Source organism: Macrotis lagotis, chromosome X, assembly GCF_037893015.1.
Source record: "Macrotis lagotis isolate mMagLag1 chromosome X, bilby.v1.9.chrom.fasta, whole genome shotgun sequence".
NCBI classification, from domain to species: domain Eukaryota; kingdom Metazoa; phylum Chordata; class Mammalia; order Peramelemorphia; family Peramelidae; genus Macrotis; species Macrotis lagotis.
In genome coordinates this window covers 423,550,800-423,572,262 of record NC_133666.1, presented here as the reverse complement: position 1 = coordinate 423,572,262, position 21,463 = coordinate 423,550,800, and the positions used below count along the sequence as shown (strand labels likewise).

At 34.3% G+C, this 21,463-nt stretch overlaps 1 pseudogene; it reads left to right on the top strand.

Annotated features, from left to right (window-relative positions):
* Positions 1-1,436: 1,436 nt before the first annotated feature.
* The window catches only part of LOC141499214 (ubiquitin-like protein 5 pseudogene), an 85,622-nt pseudogene continuing 65,595 nt past the window's right edge, over positions 1,437-21,463 (top strand).

The window sequence follows — 21,463 nt, the reverse complement described above, 5'->3', positions numbered from 1 at the left end:
TGGTAGAAGATTTCTAACGGGTAGGTCCTTGTACTAGTAAAATACAGATTGGGGGGAAAAAAGACTCCCGCTCTTACCCTCCAAAGTCAGTTGTTAAACATTCACCAGCAAATCCCTGCTTGAAATCCAAACAATTAAATTTCTTAAATATTCGGATCTGATGTGGGAAAAAGAATGTTGCTCATCTGAGATAAATCATTGGAGTTTAAACTCCTTGAAGGCAGGGGCTATTTTTTTTAAATTTTTCTGTGTATTTTCAGTACTGAGATGAGATAAGTGAAAATACTAAATACTTGGCAAAACTAGATATGTTTAAGGTTGAAGAAAATAGATATGTGTAAGGATGGAAAACACTGGAAATCAGGTCATCCTTCCTATAACCACAACCTCAAACCAAACTTATGCTTACTGTAAGTTCCATAGTCTTTATATCTTTTGTTTTCAATTGACACTTGGGACTTTGGAAAACTGATGGTAACATTATTTTTTGTGGGAAAAATATTAATCTCTGGTGTAAGCCTTGAGAGTAATAAAAATTTTTATAGAAGGCAAATGTTGTCCTTAGAACCAGAGTTAGTTAAAGGCCATTTAATGCAGCACCCCCTCATTTTTTTTTGGTTTACTTGTTTTGTGGGGCAATGAAGTTAAGTAACTTGGCCAAGGTCACATGGCTAAGTTTCAAATGTCTGAGGTTGGCTTTGAACTCAGGTCCTTCTGACTCCAGGGCTAGTGCTTTATCCACTCTGCCAGCTAGCTGCCCCCAACTCCCTAGTTATAAAGATGAACCTAAAACTTAAAAGAGTATAAGTAAGAATAAGTCATAAGTGGGGGCGGCTAGATGGCACAGTGGATAGAGCACAGGCCATGGAGTCAGGAGTACCTGAGTTCAAATCCAACCTCAGAAACTTAATAATTACCTAGCTGTGTGGCCTTGGGCAAGTCACTTAACCCCATTGCCTTGCAAAATCCTAAAAAAAAGAATAAGTCATAAGTGGCAGAAGAAGAAATATGAGACACTGTGTTAGAATTGTGCAGTATAGACTAAATATTGAGAAAGAATTGACAGGATGTTAACAAAAGTATTCATAACAAAAGTATTCAAATTGTACTGCTACTTTTTATCTGTGTACGTCCTTTTCTTCATAGGTTTAAAGCTTCATTTTCTTCATCTATAAAATTCTCTGAGGAACCTGATGTGATACCAGAACATGTATCTGTCACAGGCTTCACTGTAAACGGGAAATTAGGAAATAATGACATTGGAAAGTTGGGGTACATAGATAGGTTTGAGGGAGTGGCTGGAGTTGTTGATCTTGAAGGGGATACAGCAGACATTCCTGGTCAAACAGAGGTTGCACTAGACGACCTCCAAGACTCCTTCCTACTCTGAGATTCTATGAAGAACTTTGACATAATCACAGTGTCTTAGGAGACACATGGAGCTGAGAGATTCTGTGGAGGTTGGTTGAGAATGACTTGTTCTAAAGGGATGCTAAGAGCACCTCTATAATCCTTTAAGAAACCTATGAACAACAGCAGTTCTACTCTTTTACACCTGTGCAGATCAGCATGCAGGGCTTTAGGAAGTTACAGAGTTTGTTCTCTTTAGTGGTTTTTTTTTTTTTGGTAGAGGTTGAGTATAGTTTCAAACTAATATGCTTTTGTGAATGGCAAAGGCCCATTACTTTCATTTCCATCCAGCACACAGTACTCATGATGATTCCATTTGGGAGTAAATGTTCATTTTGTCACAGTATAAATATCATGTAAATCTCTTTAAAGAGGACAATGGGGCTGCAAATGTGACTACCCATGCATTACTTGGAAGAAGTCATCTTTTATTTTTTGCATTTCTAAGACCCCATGGTATAATCTGCTCTTGGGCTGACATCTTTATCCAACCAAAGCAGCATTAAGTTTTATCAGACTTTGACATTTTACTATTTTTTAAAAACAATGATTATATTTAGTTTTTTCATCAATTCTATTTCTCAATTACTTTTTAAAAATTCCCCCCTCTCAGAGAGCCAAATTAATTATTTAATTTAGAAAAGGAGAAAAAAAAAACATCAACAATGTCTGACTTTTTTATAGTATTCTATACTCTCTAATCTATTGAAAGAAGTGGGCTGGGAGTATCTTATAACTTCTTGGGGGGGAGCCAAGAGCAATCAGAATTTTGTACATTCATTTTTGATTATTTTGTTATTCTTTTCATTTATGTTACTGTAGTCATTATATGTATATATATATATATATATAATTTTCCTGCTTCTGCTTCCCAAGATTCTCTAAATGCATTATGTTCTTAATTTCTTACAATGCACTAATATATTAAATTATATTAACATACCATAAATTGTTTAGTCATTCCCCAACTGATGGGCATCAGTTTTGCTTTCAGTTCTTTCTTATTCCAGAAAGTGTCCCGTGAAGTATTTTTGTGGAATGAAACCTTTGTTTATGTCATTATGTCATTAGTCTCCTACATATGTATCTGTGTGTTCATATATATATATATATATATATATATATGTATATATATATGTATATATATAAAATGTGTGTAGGTATATATACATAAGTTTATTTTCCTATATTATATAGATAGATAGATATGCACATATACAAATACAGAGAGAGTAAGAGAGAGAGAGAGATGGAATAGCTTGGGGGGAAGGACGAGTATTTTATTTCTTCATTCAAATGATTACAAACTGCTTTCTGAAATAGGTACAAGAATTCATTGCTGCACTAACATCATGTTGGTTCATCAGACTTTTCATAATTCCTCCAGGTGTTATTAGTACTCTCTTTGTCAGTTTGCTGGGTGTGAGGTGAAGTCTCAGAGCTATTTTGATTTGCCTCTCTAGTATTCAAGATTTGCAGCAATATATTATATGGTGATTAACAGTTGCAGTTTCTTTGATCATTAATCTACTGGGCAATGGCCCAGCTTATTTCTCAGTATGTATCAATCATTATTGCCTCTTAACTTAGACAGGAGGGAAGGGAAAAGCAAATCCACACAACCAGATTAAAATATGGCTTTTAAAAACATATAGAATTTTTAGTGAAACAATAAAACTCAAGGAACAATAGTATAGCAAAAACAGACCTGTGGGAATCCATCCTCCCTTTGTGTTGGTAGAAACATTTGAATTAAAGTATGCTCTACAGGCATTTCTACTGAATCAGATGTAGGAGTCCAGTGACAAAGTGGATTAGTGCTTTGTTTTTAACTTAAGCAGAACACAGAAGAGTACTTTAGTCAATTTGGTGCTTTAAAAATTCTCTCTGAAAATTTCACATTGAAAATTAAACTCCATCAAAACTTGATTTTTTTTACCTGACTTGCCTGTAATTAATAATATAACATATAATTTATACTTAATGAATAATCTGAGCTGTTAATAGAAGAAAATTGTTAATGCTAAATCTTTACATTGGAGAAACTTCTTAAATACATTTTCATTTATATTTCTTTTTTACAAGGCACTTATTTTTAGCAAAATATTTCCATCTGATCAGTATATTAACAAAACCTTCATTTCCTACATTAATACTGGTTGATTATAAACATTTGATCTTTCCATAACAAAAACTTATATTGGGGAAACATCTTAGAAATATAAATTAATATTGCACTGTTCCTTGAATAGTTCTATTTTATGCTTACTTCTATTGATGGTATAACCTATTACTTTGAAACTGCTCATCCCAAGGTTACTATAGATTTCTGAATCATATAATGGCCTTTTCTAAGTCTTCATCATTATTGATATCTTTTCAAATTTAAAAACTATGGAACATTTTCTTTGGCCAGATACCTTATCTTATCTTGGTTTATAGGATGTAGCTTTTTCCTCTTTCTTCTGCCTCTGAGATAACTCCAACAATTTCCTTTTCTAGATCATCATACATCTTTTGCTTCCTAAACATTTGAATTCTCCAAGGGTCATTTGAGCATTAGATAATAGTATATTTTTTTGAATTGTGCTTAAGCAAAACTACTTATGGAACTTAGAATATAATTTATAAAATGGAGAAGAAATATCATGAATGTTTATGTTATAGAAACAGTTAATCTCATTAACTCTCATGAATTACCATCCCTATACCAATGACATCACCATATATATATATATGTATATGTATATAAATATATACATATATATATATATGTATTATGTACAAAATATTTCTCTTCCCAGACCACTGGAATTTTATTTTTGTCTTCTTTCAGTATTTAGCTAAGGTATCTTGGCCCCCCAAAAACCTCCCTTGATCCACCTGAATGTGTATGTTCTTTTCCCCACTCAAATCATTTTGTTTAAATATGAATGTTTCTATTTTAGCTTTCCCATAAAATACAAGTTTTGGAAAGCAGAGATGGTTTTGTTTTTGCCTCTGTATCTCCTCTTTCTAGCACAGTGCTAGATACCTAGTAAAAGCTTAGTAAATATTTGAAGTGAATTGAATTGAATATAAGGGAAGAGTATATTTCAGGCATGAGGGAGAGCCTATGCAAAGGAAGATAATAGAATATTGAGTTATAAATAAAATAACAAAGTAATAAAGTTTAGCACCAACATGAAGTGCATAAGGTGAATATTATGAGATAAGTTGGGGGGATAGAATTTAATTGTAAAGGACCTTGAATATCAGATTTTATTCTTGATACAATAGGAAACCAAAGAAAGTTTTTGAGCAGAAAATTGAGGTCAACACTATATTGACAGAATTGTGACAAAATGGGAAACTCACAACAGTTTTACCAATGAGAAAGCTATCACTGCAGTTCAGATAGGAGTATGCTAGTCATTTGTAGAAGGAGGTGATGGAAGTGCAGAGTAGACATGTAAGTGATATTTCTTCAAATAAAATGAGAAAAGAACTTGTAGACTTTAAAGTATTTAAGAAAGTGCTTGTGTAGTTATTAAGTAATTTTTCAATTGTGCCTGACTCTCTATTTGAGGTTTCCTGACAAAGATGCTGGATTTGTCGTTTCTTTCTCCAGCTCATTTTACAAATGAGGATACTGAAGCAAACAGTTGTACCTGGGTCGCATTACTAGTAAGTGTCTAAGGTCATATTAGAAGTCAGGAGGATGAGTTTTCCTGCCTCTAGGTATGACACTTCATCCAATGTGCCACCTATCTGCCCCAGGAAAGTATTAGCTGAAACTTAAAATTCTTTCTTAATATGAATTATTATTATTTTGTCAACTCTAGATAAGTGAGTTATTCTTCTTCTTCAAGTGCTTGTTGGGTTTGACTCAGCTATAATATATGTGGAATTCTTTTTCTAGAAAGAACTTGGTGTCCATATTCATATTCTTACAAAATTAACATAGGGAGAGAAAGGCAAAGATAGAAATCATTTGTTCACCAAAATTATCATATACATCAAAACACAACGACTCAGCTCAGGGACACTTTAACAGTGCCCCTTCCAGTAGAGAGAATAGAAATGACCTTTACTTTAAGATCACTTAAAATTTAACCCCTAAAGATAAAGGCTTCTGAAGGTTCTTAAGCAAAATGTGGTTCCAAAAGAAAGATATCAAGCCTAAACTCTCTTAAATATTAAAGGAAATCTATCATTTCCTAATATAAGTTTTGTTAGACCTATTAGTCTAAGAGCTCACAAATTGTGATCATAACTGTTTTGTTAGATGCAGTTGAGGAAACCTAGTGAAAGAAAGGAGGCAAAGCTGAAATTTTAAAGATCTCTCTCTTGTTCTAAATTAGATGAGATAAGGGTAAGAATTCCACCTTAGATACTTGCTGGATGTGTGATCCTGACCAAGTCTTCTGATTTGTAAAACAGAGGATAATAATAATAATAATAATAATAATAATAATAATAATAATAATAATAATAATAATAATAATAATAAATATCCTGGAAACGGACTTCTCTTTCTGAAAATGCAAAGTGAATTGCAACACAAAATAGAAAGTAATACAGTATACAATTTATAAGTTAGTGAATTCTAAGTATTATACCTCCAAAGGAATTCATTTATCATCCTTGGCTTGGCGATCAGGCCCTCCACAGTCTAGCTCTTGTCCACTTTCCTAGTCTGATCCATTATTACTTGCACAAACCTCCAACTGCTGCCAAATTGTCCTGGAATTGTCTCTCTTCCATTGTTCAGACTGTTCCTTGAGCTAGAGTACCCTGTCTTTTCCCTATCTGCTTAAGCCCTGCCTAAATTTTCAAAACTCAATGCAAATTCCTTGAAAATACCTGAGGAAACATTTAGAAAAAAACAATCACTAGGGATAGATTGCAAACATGAATCTGGAAGGAGAAAGGCAGAGGAAATTATAAAGCTTATCATAAATATCAATTGACCTGAGTTGAAAATATGATTAGGTAGAGATGAGTGAGCAAAATTAAGCATCAAGATTAATAAAGGGATTAGAATTCTGACAGTTACAGATCCTCTGCACATACCCTCTTCATCTAGAAGTTCCATTTGTTGAGTATTAGAAGTATATTTCAATGAACAAGAATTCATAACATGATACAGTTACAAAAAAAAATTTATTAGGGGAGCTCGTATTTGAGAAAATTCCTTATAGAGGTTTTAGAAGATTAATAAAAACACAAATAGCATTGACAAATTAATTAGAAGTTGTACATTCCCCCGAGTTCCCTTTATTGATTGATGGTACCACTATCCACCTGGTCTTCCATATTCAAAATCTTAGTTTTATTTTGAATTATTTATAAGTTTATAAGTTTCTTGAGGCTAAGGATTCGTTTTCCCTTTTTCTGTAATTTCAATGTTTACCATAGTAGGTATAAATAAATGCTTCATTTATTCTTCTCTTTTTCCCCTTCTCATATCCGATTGCCTTCTTGGTTCAACCTCTTAAATACTTATACTCATTTTCTTCTATTTCCCTCTTCAAAAATTCCAGTACTGGCCCCCAGGAGAGGGATAGCGTTGTAGTGTAAATATTACTGGGCTTGGAGTTAAGTGAGCTTAGGGTTTGAATGCCACCTTTGATGTTTTCTAGAACTGATCAAGTTATAAAGCTTCAGTCTTTTAATTTGTAAAAAGAGGATAATAATACCCATAGTGATAATCTTGCACAGAATAATTGTGAGAATCAGATAAGATAATATATATAAATCACTTTAAAATAGAAGGGAGGTATGAAATGGAGGGAGAAGGTCAGGAGGTGTATTTCATCCTACCTGGAGAATTGAAAATTTTCCATTAAAGTATATCCAAGGAAGAAGAAGGCTAAAGTCTGTATGGTAAAATATAGGAACTTTATAAGGAGTTTCATCAATCAGTCAGTTAGAAAACATTTATTAATGCTCAATATGTGTCAATCATGAGGTTAAGTGCTTCAGAGAGATATAAAAAGAAAAAATTAGTCTCTGTCCTCAAGGAGCTTACTTTGTAAATGGGAAGACAACTGTGCATAAAAAAGTTGTGCAAGAAATATTCTAAGTATGGGACTGGGAAAAGACTCTGCTAGATATTAGCTTTTGATCTGCATCCTAAAGAAAGTCAGAGATTCCAAGAGATAGTTAATCCCATACATGAAGATATGTATCAATAAATAGGAACCGAGATGGGAGATAAGAGTATTATATGTGAGGGAAAATAGTAGATTCTATGAGTGTACTTTAGAGGGAGTAATATCTAAGAGGATTGTAAAATAAGTAATCATGTTGTTACAACATTTAAGATTCAAACAGAAGAATGTGAATCTAGAGATTATTGGGAGTCACAAAAGTTTATTGAGTTGGGGTATTTTGTTAGGGGGAGTTGAAATGGAAGAGTTGGTATTGCCTGAAATAAACTTAAGGAAAATCACTTTGGCAGCTGTGGTATGACAGATTGGAATGGAGAAAGTCGGGAAACAGAGAGACCAACTAGAAAACTATTATAATAGTATAGGTATTAGTGATGACAGTATTACAAGGGTCATGGGTATATAAGGGGATATGCGTGCTATAAATATACACATACACAAACATATCTCTATGTATATGTGTGCACATACATTTGTGTATGTATGTATACATGTAAATAGTCCAACCAATTTATGAAAGGAATCATCACTATAATATTTACAACTAGTAGTTAGAGCTCTTCTATTGAAGAAGGAAGCTACTGAAGTAGATCATTCCACAGTTCAAATTATTAAAAAATTTTTCCTGAAATTAAATAAATTCCTGAAATTAAATAAAAATTTATCTCAGTGAATCTTTCACCTATTGCCCCTAAGTCTGCTTATGGAGTTCAACAGAACAAGTCTAACCTCTTCTTCACTAAAATGTCCTTCAAATACTTGGAGACAACTATCACAATTCACCTACTCACATACCCAACCTTTTTTCTATTCTACAAATTAAATATTCCCAACCTCTTCAAGCAATCCTCAAGTTTCAAAGACAAAGGTCCTTCACTATCCTCATTGGCATCCTCTGGACACTAGTTTGTCAGTCTTTCCTAATCTGTAGGCACCAAGAACTTTACATAATACCAAAGTCAAGGTCTAATGAGAGTTAAATTCTATGGAACTGTCATCTCTCTCTCCCTAGAAGCCAAGCCTCCTTATTTCAGTGCTAAATTACATTATCTTTTTTTCTTTCACAATATACTGCAGTCTCATATTAAGGAATATATCAAAATATAAGTGAAAGGTATATATTGTATATTGACTATACAAGCCACTCCTTTGGCTAAGTTTTTTGAGGACAGACAAGATCTGTTTCTGATTCTACAATATCTCACAGTAGGCTCTTAATAAATGTTTCTTGATTGTTTCCTCCATGTTTTTATTTTTTTTAATTTCTGTATTCACAAAAGAAGTAGTCCTTACAACTGAGTATCATAGCCAATTTTAAAAGTTTCCCAGGGAAAGGAAATTCAATGTTTTCTAATAAATTATAGAGTTTCTTTTCTAACTACTGCAAAGTTCTTCTCTAGTTTGATCCCCATGTCTTGAACAGAGTATCTATGATAGAATCTCTGTCTACCTTGGTCCTCCCCCTCCCCCTAACATTCAGATGGACTATTTTAAAAAAAAAAGTTTCCCCTTTAAATAATATAAAACTGTTATTGAGATTTAAGTGACTTAGGCAGCTAAGATTCAAGCATCTCCTGACTTAGCTTACAGACATGACTTCCTGGTCATCATAGGATATTAAAAAGTCTACCTACATGGAAACAAGACCCATGCTATTTGGTGGATGATCCAACACTGACTAAACCAACACATTCTTCCCTGCTTTCTATATAGTGGTGAAAGAGGCTAAGCTTCCAAAAAGCAGCTGAGTCATGCAGTGAATAGAGCTCTGGACTAGAAATCAGGACACCTGCAGTTTAAATCCTGTCTCAGACACCTTACTGGGTGACCAGTAAAGTCATTTTGCCTCAGTGTACTTATCCATTAAATGAGAATAATATTAGCACCTAGTTTGAAGGGTTGTTATGAAATAAAAATGAACTGATTTTTGTGAAGTACTTTGTAAACACTAAAATGCCATATAAGGACTAGTGCCACTAAAGACTCATTTAATATAATTCTATGTTATAACTAAGCAAAACTATTTTTTTTGGTAATCGTTAAATGATATATGAGTTTCTCATTTCATTCTTATGTCAAACCTAGATTAAATGAGTACTTGGTTTGAGTCAGGCCTACCCTCTCCCCACACCCACTTTTTCTCAAAAGAAGACTATCTCTTTTAGGTTCTTCTGTGGGTCTTTTTTATGGCATACTAAAAATTATGTACAACCCATCAACCTCCTCTTCTTCTTCATTGCTTTGTCCTTTCCATGTAAAAGCTTGAACAATGTGACTAGAATTAAAATGTATCATGAAACTGACAAAACTACATGGATTATAATTATCATGTATGATTGGTGTCTTATTGATAGAAATATACTATAAAATCTTTCTAGTCAGAACAAGTTGCTATTTGCATTTGATTAAGACTGAAAGATCTATTTGGGAAGCTGAAAAACTAAAGGATTCACAGAAATCTCAGGGTTGAGTTAATCTCTAGAGAGGATTTCAAGATAATCAGACAGAATAAGAAACTCTTGCATCTAATCTGATTTAAAGAGAAACATGTTATTGCTTTTGAAAAACAGGTAATAGTTTTTATCATTATGTGAGAAGTTTAGTGCTACCATCAGACAATCAGGAGGTAGTCTTGTCTATATTGTTAAGTAGACCCATTAGCAAATTATTTACTTAGACTCTAATACTAATTTTTTTCAGCTATCTGACATCACTTTTGCATATGATTAAAATGGTTGGACTTTATAACTGATAGACTTAGTTTCTTACCCCCACCCCAGTAATCAGCAATTTTTTCCAATAAAGTAACAAAGAAAATTATGAATATTTTGTAAATGTGAAGGATTCATGAGTAAGATGAATTTTAAATTTTAATATACAATGTTTCTCTAATGGATGCATCCCTTATACATTCACTATCCATTAGGGTTATTGATTGATTCACTGATTCATTGCTACAGTTGATATGTAGTGCTCATAATATGGTATAATACATGTGGATCTAAGAGGGGCCTTAGATCTTATCTAACTTTCTTAATTGGTATAAAGTGAAACTGAGATGTAAAATTGTTACATGTCTTGCATCACAAATCTAGCAAGTAGCAAAAGCCAGAATTCAAGCTCAGGAACTTCAACTACAAATCCAAAGCTCTTTTCACTCTGCAGTGTGAAATGAGACATATTTGTATTTTACTAGTTAGTCATCTTTTATTGATAACTCACTCTGCATTGGTACTGCAAAATACCATGTAAATTTAAGTTAATATTATTACTATGACCTAATTGAGATAATGTATAGTGGAAAAAAAGGGAAATATAACAACCATTCTATGAAAAAACTTTACTATTTGAAAAGAGACAAAATATATGCAATGATTTTAGTTAATAGAACATACTTCAAAGAATTGATCTTGAGATATATATATATATATATATATATGTATGTATGTATGTATGTATATATCAAGACAAACACACCGACTGATGTAGAGGATAGTGATCATTCCAGGAAAGGTTAGATAATGTGTTTTAAACAGAAATGGAGGTGTTTAGAAGTATTAAAAGACTGTACATCTGTACTATGGCTGTAATAAAACCAGGAAAATATCATGAAACAAGTTTTTAAATTTTCATTAAAAACATTCTGTTTTACAGGGTAAAGACTAACAGATTGCCTTCTGGGAGCTGGGGGGTGGGGGTGGGGAGGGGAGGGAAGTAAGATTAAGGGGGAAATTTTAAAATTCAAAAATAAATTAATAATAATAAAAAATAAAAAACACACCCTGTTTTAAAGAAGATAAAGGAAACCAAAAACATTATTTTAATATCTGAAACATCAGGCAGTCTAAAAAATCATTCATTAGATACTTACTAAATAAATGCAGGCACTACAATAAGAGCTAGGGATACAAATAAAGGCAAAAACAGTTCTTGACCTCAAGAAGCTTGCATTCTAATGGGAGAGAAAATGTGCAAAAACCCCCCTAGGTATATAAAATACTTATACAAAGTAAGTGGCAAACAGTTTCATGAAGAAGTGAGCTGGGGGATGAAAAAGATCTCTAAAAAAATAGGATTGAAATGAGTCTTGAATGAAGCCAGGGAATCCAATAGGTAGAGAGGTGAGAAAGCAGAATATTCCAATTAATGTTCAAAATATCTAATTATTAGCTACTGAATTTTACTAATAGGTTTTTTTCAATCTAATTCTTATCGTGAGTTAAGTGGTTGAAAAAAGACAAAAGGTTAGTTAAATTTCATTTCTTTACTGTCTAACCTAGATAAGCACCATGCTAGGTGATACAAGGGATATGAAGTTAAAAACAGCAGTCATGGGGACTACAGTCTTTCAAGAGAAATAGAATGTCCACAGACAAGTAAATGCAATATAATTTTAGGAATCTGGGAACACAACATCTTCAGGGAATCAGGAAAAGCTTCCATTAGGAGCTGGAACCTAAATGAGACTTTAAGGAAATAATGGATTCTAAGAGGTAGAAGAGAGGGGGGAAAATCATTCCATGGGAAATAACCTATGCAAAGGCATGTTGGCAGGAAAAAGAAATGTCAAATTTGTGGAGCCAAAAATATGTTAATGTGACTAGAAAATAGAATGCATAAATGGAAGTGACATCTGGACTTTGTGAAGGGCTTGGGAGTTTGTGAGAGGCTTGAAATGCCAAGCAAAGTTTGTATTTTATCATAAAGGCAAAGGAGAGCCCCTAAGATTCTTGAGCAGAGGAGTAACATTGTCAGATATGTGCTTTTGACAGATAGATAGAAAAGAAATTGGTTGGAAGAACAAGGTTTAATTTGGAGATTATTACAATAGAGGTGGCCCTATGATGAGATATGAGGTAGATTACACTGATGGAAAGAAGGAATCAATAAAACTTGACAAATAACTATCATCGATTCTATATCTGCCCTACCTGGTTCTAGCTCATAAAATATTCATTTTTGGCTATCATATAGCCTTGTTTCTTTCTTCTTCAGACTAAAATCAGTAGCATATTTATCAGTTGTCCACATGAGTATATTTGATGAGGAGACAGATACATACATGAAGAATAATTGAACTAGATAACATGGTATATGAATGTTCATTTGAAATATTTTTCAATGCCTCAGATATGTGTGATTTTACTGGGATAGGTATTCTCTCTAGATATATGTATAGAGTGCCCAAACTAGAATAGTGGGAAAGGAAGGTACATAAGAAAGCATAATTCACAAGCTGTGACAAATAAATGACTACCAAGAAGAGGAAAAAAAGGAATCAGAGATTACTGAGCTTGCCTGGATTAATGGTTGTGCCACAAAAGAAGCAAGAAAGATTCATATAGGGAAAGGTTTCAAGCAGAAGGCAATGAGTTCTATTTTGGACATGTTGAGTTTGGTTTGAGATGCTAATGGTACAGCAAATATGTTCAACCAGCAACTGCTAATATCAGGATTTGCAGGAAAGTTTTGTGCTGGTTATATGAACTTTAAAGTTATATGCATATAGATGATACCTGAACCCATGGTATCTGAAGAGATCACTAAAAGAGGCTGTAGGGAGAGGGGAGAGGAAACCTCAGATTATAGCCTGACCATAATTATAAAAGAGAAAAATGAATAATCATTTAGAAAAGGAGACAGAATTATTAAAATGGCAGGTAGTAGGAGAGATAGAATAGGGTTAAAAAAAGCTTGAAGGATAGAGTACAGGGAGTGGAGTGGATCAATAATGTCAAAATCTTGAGAAAGACAAGGAAGGATGATGATTGAGAAAAGTGACATCCAAGGGATTGTTCTTAACTTGAATGAGAGCAATTTTGTTCCAGTATGGGATTCAGAGGTAACATTCTGAGGAGGTGAGAAATTAGTGGGAGATGAAAAGTTGCAGGCAAAAATATCCATGAATTTTTCTAGGAGTTTGGGTATCAAATGAAAAGAGATACAGGATGATACATTGAAAGAATGGCAGTCATGTGAAGTTTTTTCTTTTCTTTTCTCTTTTTTAATCATGAAGAAGACCTGGGTATATTTGTTACTGAAAATTAGAGAAAAGGTATAAGCAACTAGGAAAGGATGGAAAGAAGGAGGAATGGGAATTTAAGGGGTTCAGCCTTAGGAAGAAAAGGAAGGATCATCCATTTCTTTGAGACTAGAGGAAACAGGGAAGGAATGAGGACTGATATTGAGGTGATTTTAGGTTCAGAAGAGAGGAAAAGAGGGAGACTAATGATATCTGTTTCCTATGCAAAAAAGAAGGTAAAACCCTTGGATGAGATCTAAATTGGTGAAATAAAAGCTTATTGTGTAATAGCAAAGAGATTATAAAATTTTAAATGTAATAGAACTCATTAAAATGGTTGTATGACTTCTGAACATAAATTTAGAGAAACAAAAGGTGGGGGCAATGGATAGAGCACCAGTGGATAGTTAGCACAATGAATAGAGCACCAGACCTGGAATCAAAGAGGACTTGATTTCAAATCTAGCCTCAGAAACTGAAAACTTAGCTGTGTGGCCTTGGGCAAGTCACTTAACCCTAATGCTTTGCAAAAAACAAAAACAAACCCCCCCAAAAAAGAGGTGGACTTTTTAAAAGTATATAATATTGACAGTTATCTGGCTTTTTACTTTGGCAAAATATGAGTGACAAATAGTTGAGATTCTGGAGATTCAAGCAGAAAACACAGCATAAAGTTGAACTAACTAAATGTAAGATTAAGACTGGGAAAAGATAACATGCTATTATATCAAATTGGTTTTGCTTGGGATAGCTAGGTGGAACAGTGGATAGAATGTGAGGCCTGGAGTCAGGAAGACTCATTTTCCTAAGTTCAAATCTGACCTCAAACTACTTACTGTATGAATCTAGGCAAATCTTTAACCCTGTTTGCCTCAGTTTCTTAGATTGAAAAATGACTGGAGAAGAAAATGGCAAACCACTCCAGTATCTTTGCGAAGAAAACCCCAAATCAGTTCATGAAGAGTTGGATACAGTGAAAATGATTGACCAATAATAACATGACTTTGGTGGTAATTTCACCTTCTCCTGTGGGTACATAAAATTCTTCTGGAAAGGGTTTAACCTGGATGCATTTTAATTTATAGTTCCTGACTCACAGAAAGCGCTAAAATTCTTGTCTCCTTTCTTCTCTTCTTCCTATACTGCAGAGCTTCATATTGCTTGTAGGCAATGTGATAGTTTTTTTTATCATGGAAATGTAATAATATCATATATTATACTATTTAATAAGTAAGATCTCCTGAAAATTTCATTTTTATATGCTGAAGAAAAGAAGAATCTGCACCATAAATCCTAATGACAACTTTTACTCAGAACATCTAGGTTTCTCAGACAAGAATATTACTTTATCCTTCTAGACACAAAAATATTTGCTCACCTATGTTAAAAATCCTAGGTACTAGTCCAACATGTTTCAAAATGATAGCAAGGGTATTACCCTTGAAAGATGAGCAGGTTTAGTGAAATGTAAAAGTTTCATCCTGACTAAAACTAATCTTTTTTTTTTTGTTTTCCTTCCTAGAACTTGATCCTTGGTGACTTTGTCTTCTAGGACTTCCAGCAGTCATCATTGGAGTTAGTTTAGACCCTGTATCTCAGCTTCTTAAATTGAGCTCTGATTTTAATTCAGTCCCCTTTTTAGGACCTTATTATTGACAATATTTGCAAGTCATTAAAAATGTTTCTGCATTGCTTTGTTCTTTCAAATCTTTCTTTGTTCAGCTTTGGAATCTTCACTTAGGTATTCCCACCCTATTGATAACAGCCATGTCATCAATGCAAATGTATAGTCCTCAAGCTACCTGAGATGATTTATGGTGAGTCCCTTCCCTCTCCACTCCTCACTATTCTTCTATGCCTTCTATCTGGCTTGGAAGCAAGTCAGGAAGGACATCATTTTACCTCACAGAGTGACCACGTGATTCTTCTTGGGGAGTCCTCATATGATAAATTTACAGAATTAAAGTTGAGCAGAGTACAGTGTATATCTATATCTATCTTTAGATTGAAAGTAAGTTTTTCCCTTGATTTCAAGGTTCTAACTCAATTGTTCATTCAGGTGGTAAAGACATACTAGAATCAAGGATAGAAAATTTTGCCAGCAGTTTTCTCTCCCTTCATTTTTTTAATAAAAGAAGAGAACAAAAGATTTTATAAGAGAGCCCTTCTAATAAAATTTAACTACTTTATGACTTATTTTACTATATACTCTTTATATAATAAAGTTGAGACTATTCAATGAAACTCTCCCTATTTATTGCTAGACACATTGAGAGAAGTGTTTGTCTTTATGAAGGCAGGAGAGAAGTATACTGTGGAGAAATAAATTAATTATTTAATTAATATAATCCATGACTGAATTCATGAATTCATGAATGAAAAAGTATTTATGAAGTTCTTAACTATGTGTCAGATACTAGAGAAATGTTATCAAATGAATCTATAGTGTAGTAGGTGGTGGGCAATACATAGGGATTAAAACTTAAGTATGGCATATGTCTAGGATCTCCCCTAAAAGAGATTAATTGTATCTTTTCTAGGAAAAAAATATTCAATATATAATGTCTAAAGTAGGTATCAGGTATAGGGCAGATAGTTACTCTACTCTAAAGAAATGTTTCAGAGGACAGTTAGGTAGCACAGTAAATAGAATGCCAGACCTAGAATCAGGAGGACCTGAGTTCAAGTTCAACCTCAGACACTAACTCTGTAACTCTGGGCAAGTCACAATCCTGAAAGTTCCTCCTCTTTAAGATGAGCTGGAGAAAGAAATGGCAAGCCACTCCAGTATCCTTGCCAAAAAAATTCTAATTAGGGTCACAAAAAGTCAGGTACAACTGAAAAAAATGGCTAAACAACTGGAAAAGAAATGTTCACAGCAAAATAGACTCATAAGCACACATTAACCGATATTTAAAACATAAGACAATAATTTGTACCTAAGGACACATAAAACAATTTTGTAGAGCTGCTCAACACAGGTGTATGTCACATTCACCTCAGATCTCTGCTCTCTGAATTACTCAAAAGTCTATGTTTCCTGGCAAACCAGAGCATGTCTTTGTCTTACTCAATTTTTTCAGCTATAGAATTCTCATGATAGTGGTGATTAAGTTGTGGAAATCACCTCTTTGGGGACAACCAGTTCCCCATCAAGGTTACTGTTAGTTCTGAGAATGTCTTATGCCTCAGTTTCACCCTTCAGTGACCTGGGCTTAAGGAAAGAAACAAAAACAGAGGAGCAAGTCAGAGTCTTGAGACTTATGCTTGAGAGCTCACTTAGGCAAGGACATGTTTGGTTGAGTGCCCTTGAACATCCCTTGTTGAGTAGAAGAGGAAGAGAACCCCTTCACCCTGTTAATTCCAAGGAATAACTGACTTTAACTTTATCTATTTGTTCTATTTCAAAGAACTGTTTCTTAAGAGTCAGCCTTTAGAAGAGACTATAAACCATTCCCTCTCACTTCTTACATACCCCACCCTTGCTCAATTGTCAGTCTTCATTGGCAGAGTCCTCAGTTGCAAGGACACAAAAGGACCATTCATGAGTTGCTGGTCACATATGTACATTAGCAGAGGTTCAGAGCATGTGATCCTTCCCAAAGAGATAAAATGTGAATACTTAGTTCCATAGGAGGTATCTCAGTTCAGAAGACTGGGTTTGGGAGAGAGGGAGAAGCCTCTGTCACTCCTGTTGATGATGATGTTTTACCTTCATTCTCAAAGAAGACATCAGGGAAATGAAGTCATGAAATGCAATTCAGTTGTATTTGAGTGAGGGGGTGCTGTGTTAAATCACCAACCTCACTTTCTCCTTTGGAGCTATCTGCATCCAGTGATCAGATATGAATTGGGAGTCTGGATGGCTCTGAATTCAAGGGAATCAAGGTTAAGTGGCTTGCCCAAGGTCACACAGGTAGTAACTAACAAGTGTCTGGGGTCAGATATGAACTCAAATCCTCTTGTCTCCAGGGCTGGTGCTGTATGCTCTTCACCACCTAGCTGTCCCATCATTCCCTTTACACATTATGCAAATCTTAAAGTAGCATAAATCAGACAAGTAACAATTTCTTCAACTTACTAAAAATGAAACATTCAATAAAAGACATATAAATTCCTTTAAAAGTGAATAAGATATGAAAAACATTGTCATTTCATACAATTTTTCCTGTGGTATAGATTGATTTTCATTTAGGATCTGTGACTTTTTAATTTTTTTAATTTGAAAGCTAGTTGTTTTTAACTTCTTTGTGGTAAATTGAGGTTTCTATTAATGATAACAGTCACTTTATATGGTTATTTCACTAATGTGTACTAAAAGGAGTGTTTTCTTTGTGCTTTACTATTGAAAATATCTTTTGTGTATAACATACCTTTCCTTGTTGCAGAAAATCATAGTTGTTTAATGCTTGAACTTTTTTTTTAACAGCAAAATAGGAAGATGTATCACAAAAGTAAATGCAAGTCCAAATGCCTAGGCTTTTTAATAGGGAGCACTCTCTAGAGTTAGAAGAGCCCTTTGAGTCTACAGCTATTTATAGTGAGTCAGATAAGATGTTATGGAAAGATTTACTCCTTCCAGTTAACCAGGACCTATCTATAGTAGTGGAAATCCGAAGATGCTGGTTCTGCACAAGTTTGTTTAATGAACAGCTGTTGAACAAATGAAATTTTTAGGACACATCTGATTAGAATGCACCCCAGTAAATACCAATGGCTGAGTCACATTGAGCTCTTTTCCCTTGCAAATATGTTGTTGGCACTAACATGAGGAATAATGAGTCTATATTTAAAGAACTTAATTAAGTCAAAGAAAAGGTGTTATTTTATAATAAGTTCAATCCAACCCATTATATCCATGGGAGTGCATGCAACCTACCATTTCCAGATGCAAAGGTGAGGAGAAGCTTCCATTTTCCTTTTAATTATTTCTAGACAGACATGTTTCATTAAGAAATGAATCATATTTCAGTAGCTACTGGCTTCTTTAGTGTTTTGTTTTTTTTGTTAGGTTTTTTTTTTTTTTTGCAAGGTAAATGGGGTTAAGTGGCTTACCCAAGGCCACACAGCTAGGTAATTATTAAGTGTTTGAGATGGGATTTGAACCCAGGTACTCCTGACTCCAGGGCTGGTGCTTTATCCACTGTGCCACCTAGCCGCCCCTTTCTTTAGTGTTTTTTTAAAATACCCTCTTAATGTTTTATTAGTGGCCTAAGAACTTTGATAAAAGACATATGTAATCTATGTCAATGGCTATTATTCCTACACTTTACATACTTAAAATGATTCCTCTAATATTAGTGTTTGAGCAGGATTTAAGCAAGACACCCCTGACTAGAACTTCTGGCTCTATCAATCTCATAGAAATCTGGATTTTCCCATTTATTGGGGGGGGGGGGTGTCACTGATTCTAATGCAGAGAAAACTGGGCATGGAGGTGACAGATCAGCTGGAGACAAATTCTGTAAATCTTTTGTTTGCATTGTAAATGAAATCTTCCTTGTCCTTCCACACCTGAGGGCCTGACCTTCAACCTGATTGGATGTCATTTTTTTTGGTGGGGCAGCCAAGGAGCACAGGTCCTAGAAGACTACCCAAAAGAGACCCTTCCCCAAAAGGCAAACTCTCTAAATGAGGGACTTGGATCATTCCCAGGTCACCACCCAGTCCTTGCCCTTTGGACTCTGAGAGAGAACTTAAGGAGAAGGGAGGGGTTCCAGCCTTTGACCTTCCAATCTTCTGTTGAACCCTGGCCAGCTGGCCTGGCGAATTCAATCTGCAATCCATGTGGCCTTCTCTTAAAACTCTTTCTAACTTTTTCTATCCCTTTCTTAATATGCTGTAACTTCCCTTAATAAATCTCTATTTTCATTCCAAAACCTGCATTCCCGAGTCTTGAGTCGCAATTTTTCGCGGGGCAGAACCAAACCCAAGAAACAAATCAAGGGCTACAATTCTACTTTGTATTTCTAAGAAGAATGTCTTTATTTATATTCTATTCTGCTTTATGACTTGTATAAAATGTGATTACAGTTTAAAATCATATTCTTAGACATATAAAAGCATAAATTAAGCTCTTCAGGTTTCTCCAGTGACAGAAGCTGTAACTACAGCTACCTGCCCTGTGCAATTACAGTGGAAGAAACAGCCAAAAAAATCCTGCTATGAGTGTTTCAGAGTAAAAGAGTAGGTCCTTCCAAATGAGAAACTCCAAAAAGAGAAATCTTCCTACAAAGTTCTCTCCCCACATCCTTGAAGCTGGTGGAAATTCTCAGAAGTCTGCCTCTCAAATCTTTGCACTTCAATCTTGACTCCTATCCTACTTTCTACTTGCAGATAGAAGTTCCCTTGGCTGCTTCTAGAATTGAATTCAAATTTCTCTAATGAGCATGTACATGTGCAAGTCCTGTTATATTACAGGAATACAAAGGCAAACTGAGAAATAATCTTTTCTCTAAAGGAACATTGCATAACAGCATTGCTTAATAAATATGTTTACTTTATAATTTAGAATTGAGAGGCAATAAAAATAACAATATGTCAGCAGCTATTTATTAAGCACCCACTATTTTCTAGACATTGTGTCAAAGGATGACATAAAGACAAAATTTTAAAAAGTCATTGCCCTCAAGGAGTTCACAAATTTAGAACACAAAGATATTTTGGAGTCATCAATTCTAACCCACATATAGATAAGGAAACTGAAGCAGATAAGGTCAAATGACTTCTTTAGAATCACATCCATAATATAAATATCTGAGAGTTTTTGAACTCAGGTCTTCCCTTCCAAATATATCACTTAAGCACCCTTCCAAATATACCACTTAAATCCTTTCTAAAAGATCATATTCAAAAGATGGAAATGCAAAATTGTACAACGATAGCTTGTGAGGTGATAGGGATTATAAATCCCATCAAGTCTGGCTCCTTTATTTTACAGATGAGGAAATAATCGCAAATTACATGATTTCTTCAAAATCACACAACAATGAACTGATAATGAATATAAAATGTGACATAATGTGACTAAAACCTATCCCAATGTATTTTGAGGTGGGGTAGGGCAAAAGGAATATTCATTTGTTCCACCAATTTGTTCTTATTCTTGAATCATTTCTGTCATATCTAAATTTTCATGACCCCATTTAGGATTTTTTTATTTTGCAAAGATACTGGAGTGGTTTGTCATTTCCTTCTTCAGCTCACTTTATGCATGAGGAAACTGAGTTGAACAGGGTTAAGTGACTTGTCCAGGGTCAAATAGCTAGTAAGCATCTGACTTCTGGTATTCCTGACTCCTGGCCCAGTGCTCTGCTCATTGAGCCACATGACTGCCCAAGTAGTTTTTTAATATATAAATAAATTGAAGGTACTGTGCTGGGGATTAAAAGACAATAAACGAAAAATGGTTTTTGTGCTCAAAAAACAGATATTCTAATGTAGAATATATTTATACAGCTCAGTCAACAGATCAGTAAACATTCATTGTATAAGATATGTTAGAGTAAAATAAATTGCACATGGATAATTGTGATATATTAAAAGTTTAAGAGAGTTTCTGGGTAATCATTTTATTAATTATGTTAGTAGTGGCACAATAGTCAGTGGTACTACTGAATGCCAAAGACTTCTCATGGAGATGACAATAATGCCCTTGAAAGTGAGTATTGCTGAGGGTCAAAATCAACTCTGATAGGTTAACAAGTAATGAAGGAATTAATATTATAATGAGAGGAGCATTTAATCTGATGAGGGGCTAGGGAAATGACTGATCACTCATACTTGGAGAAAAAGGCTTATCTATAGCTAGACAAAAGAAAGAATTCACTTTAATCCAGACCTGTCTGACTAAAATACAATGGGCCAGAATCCAAAG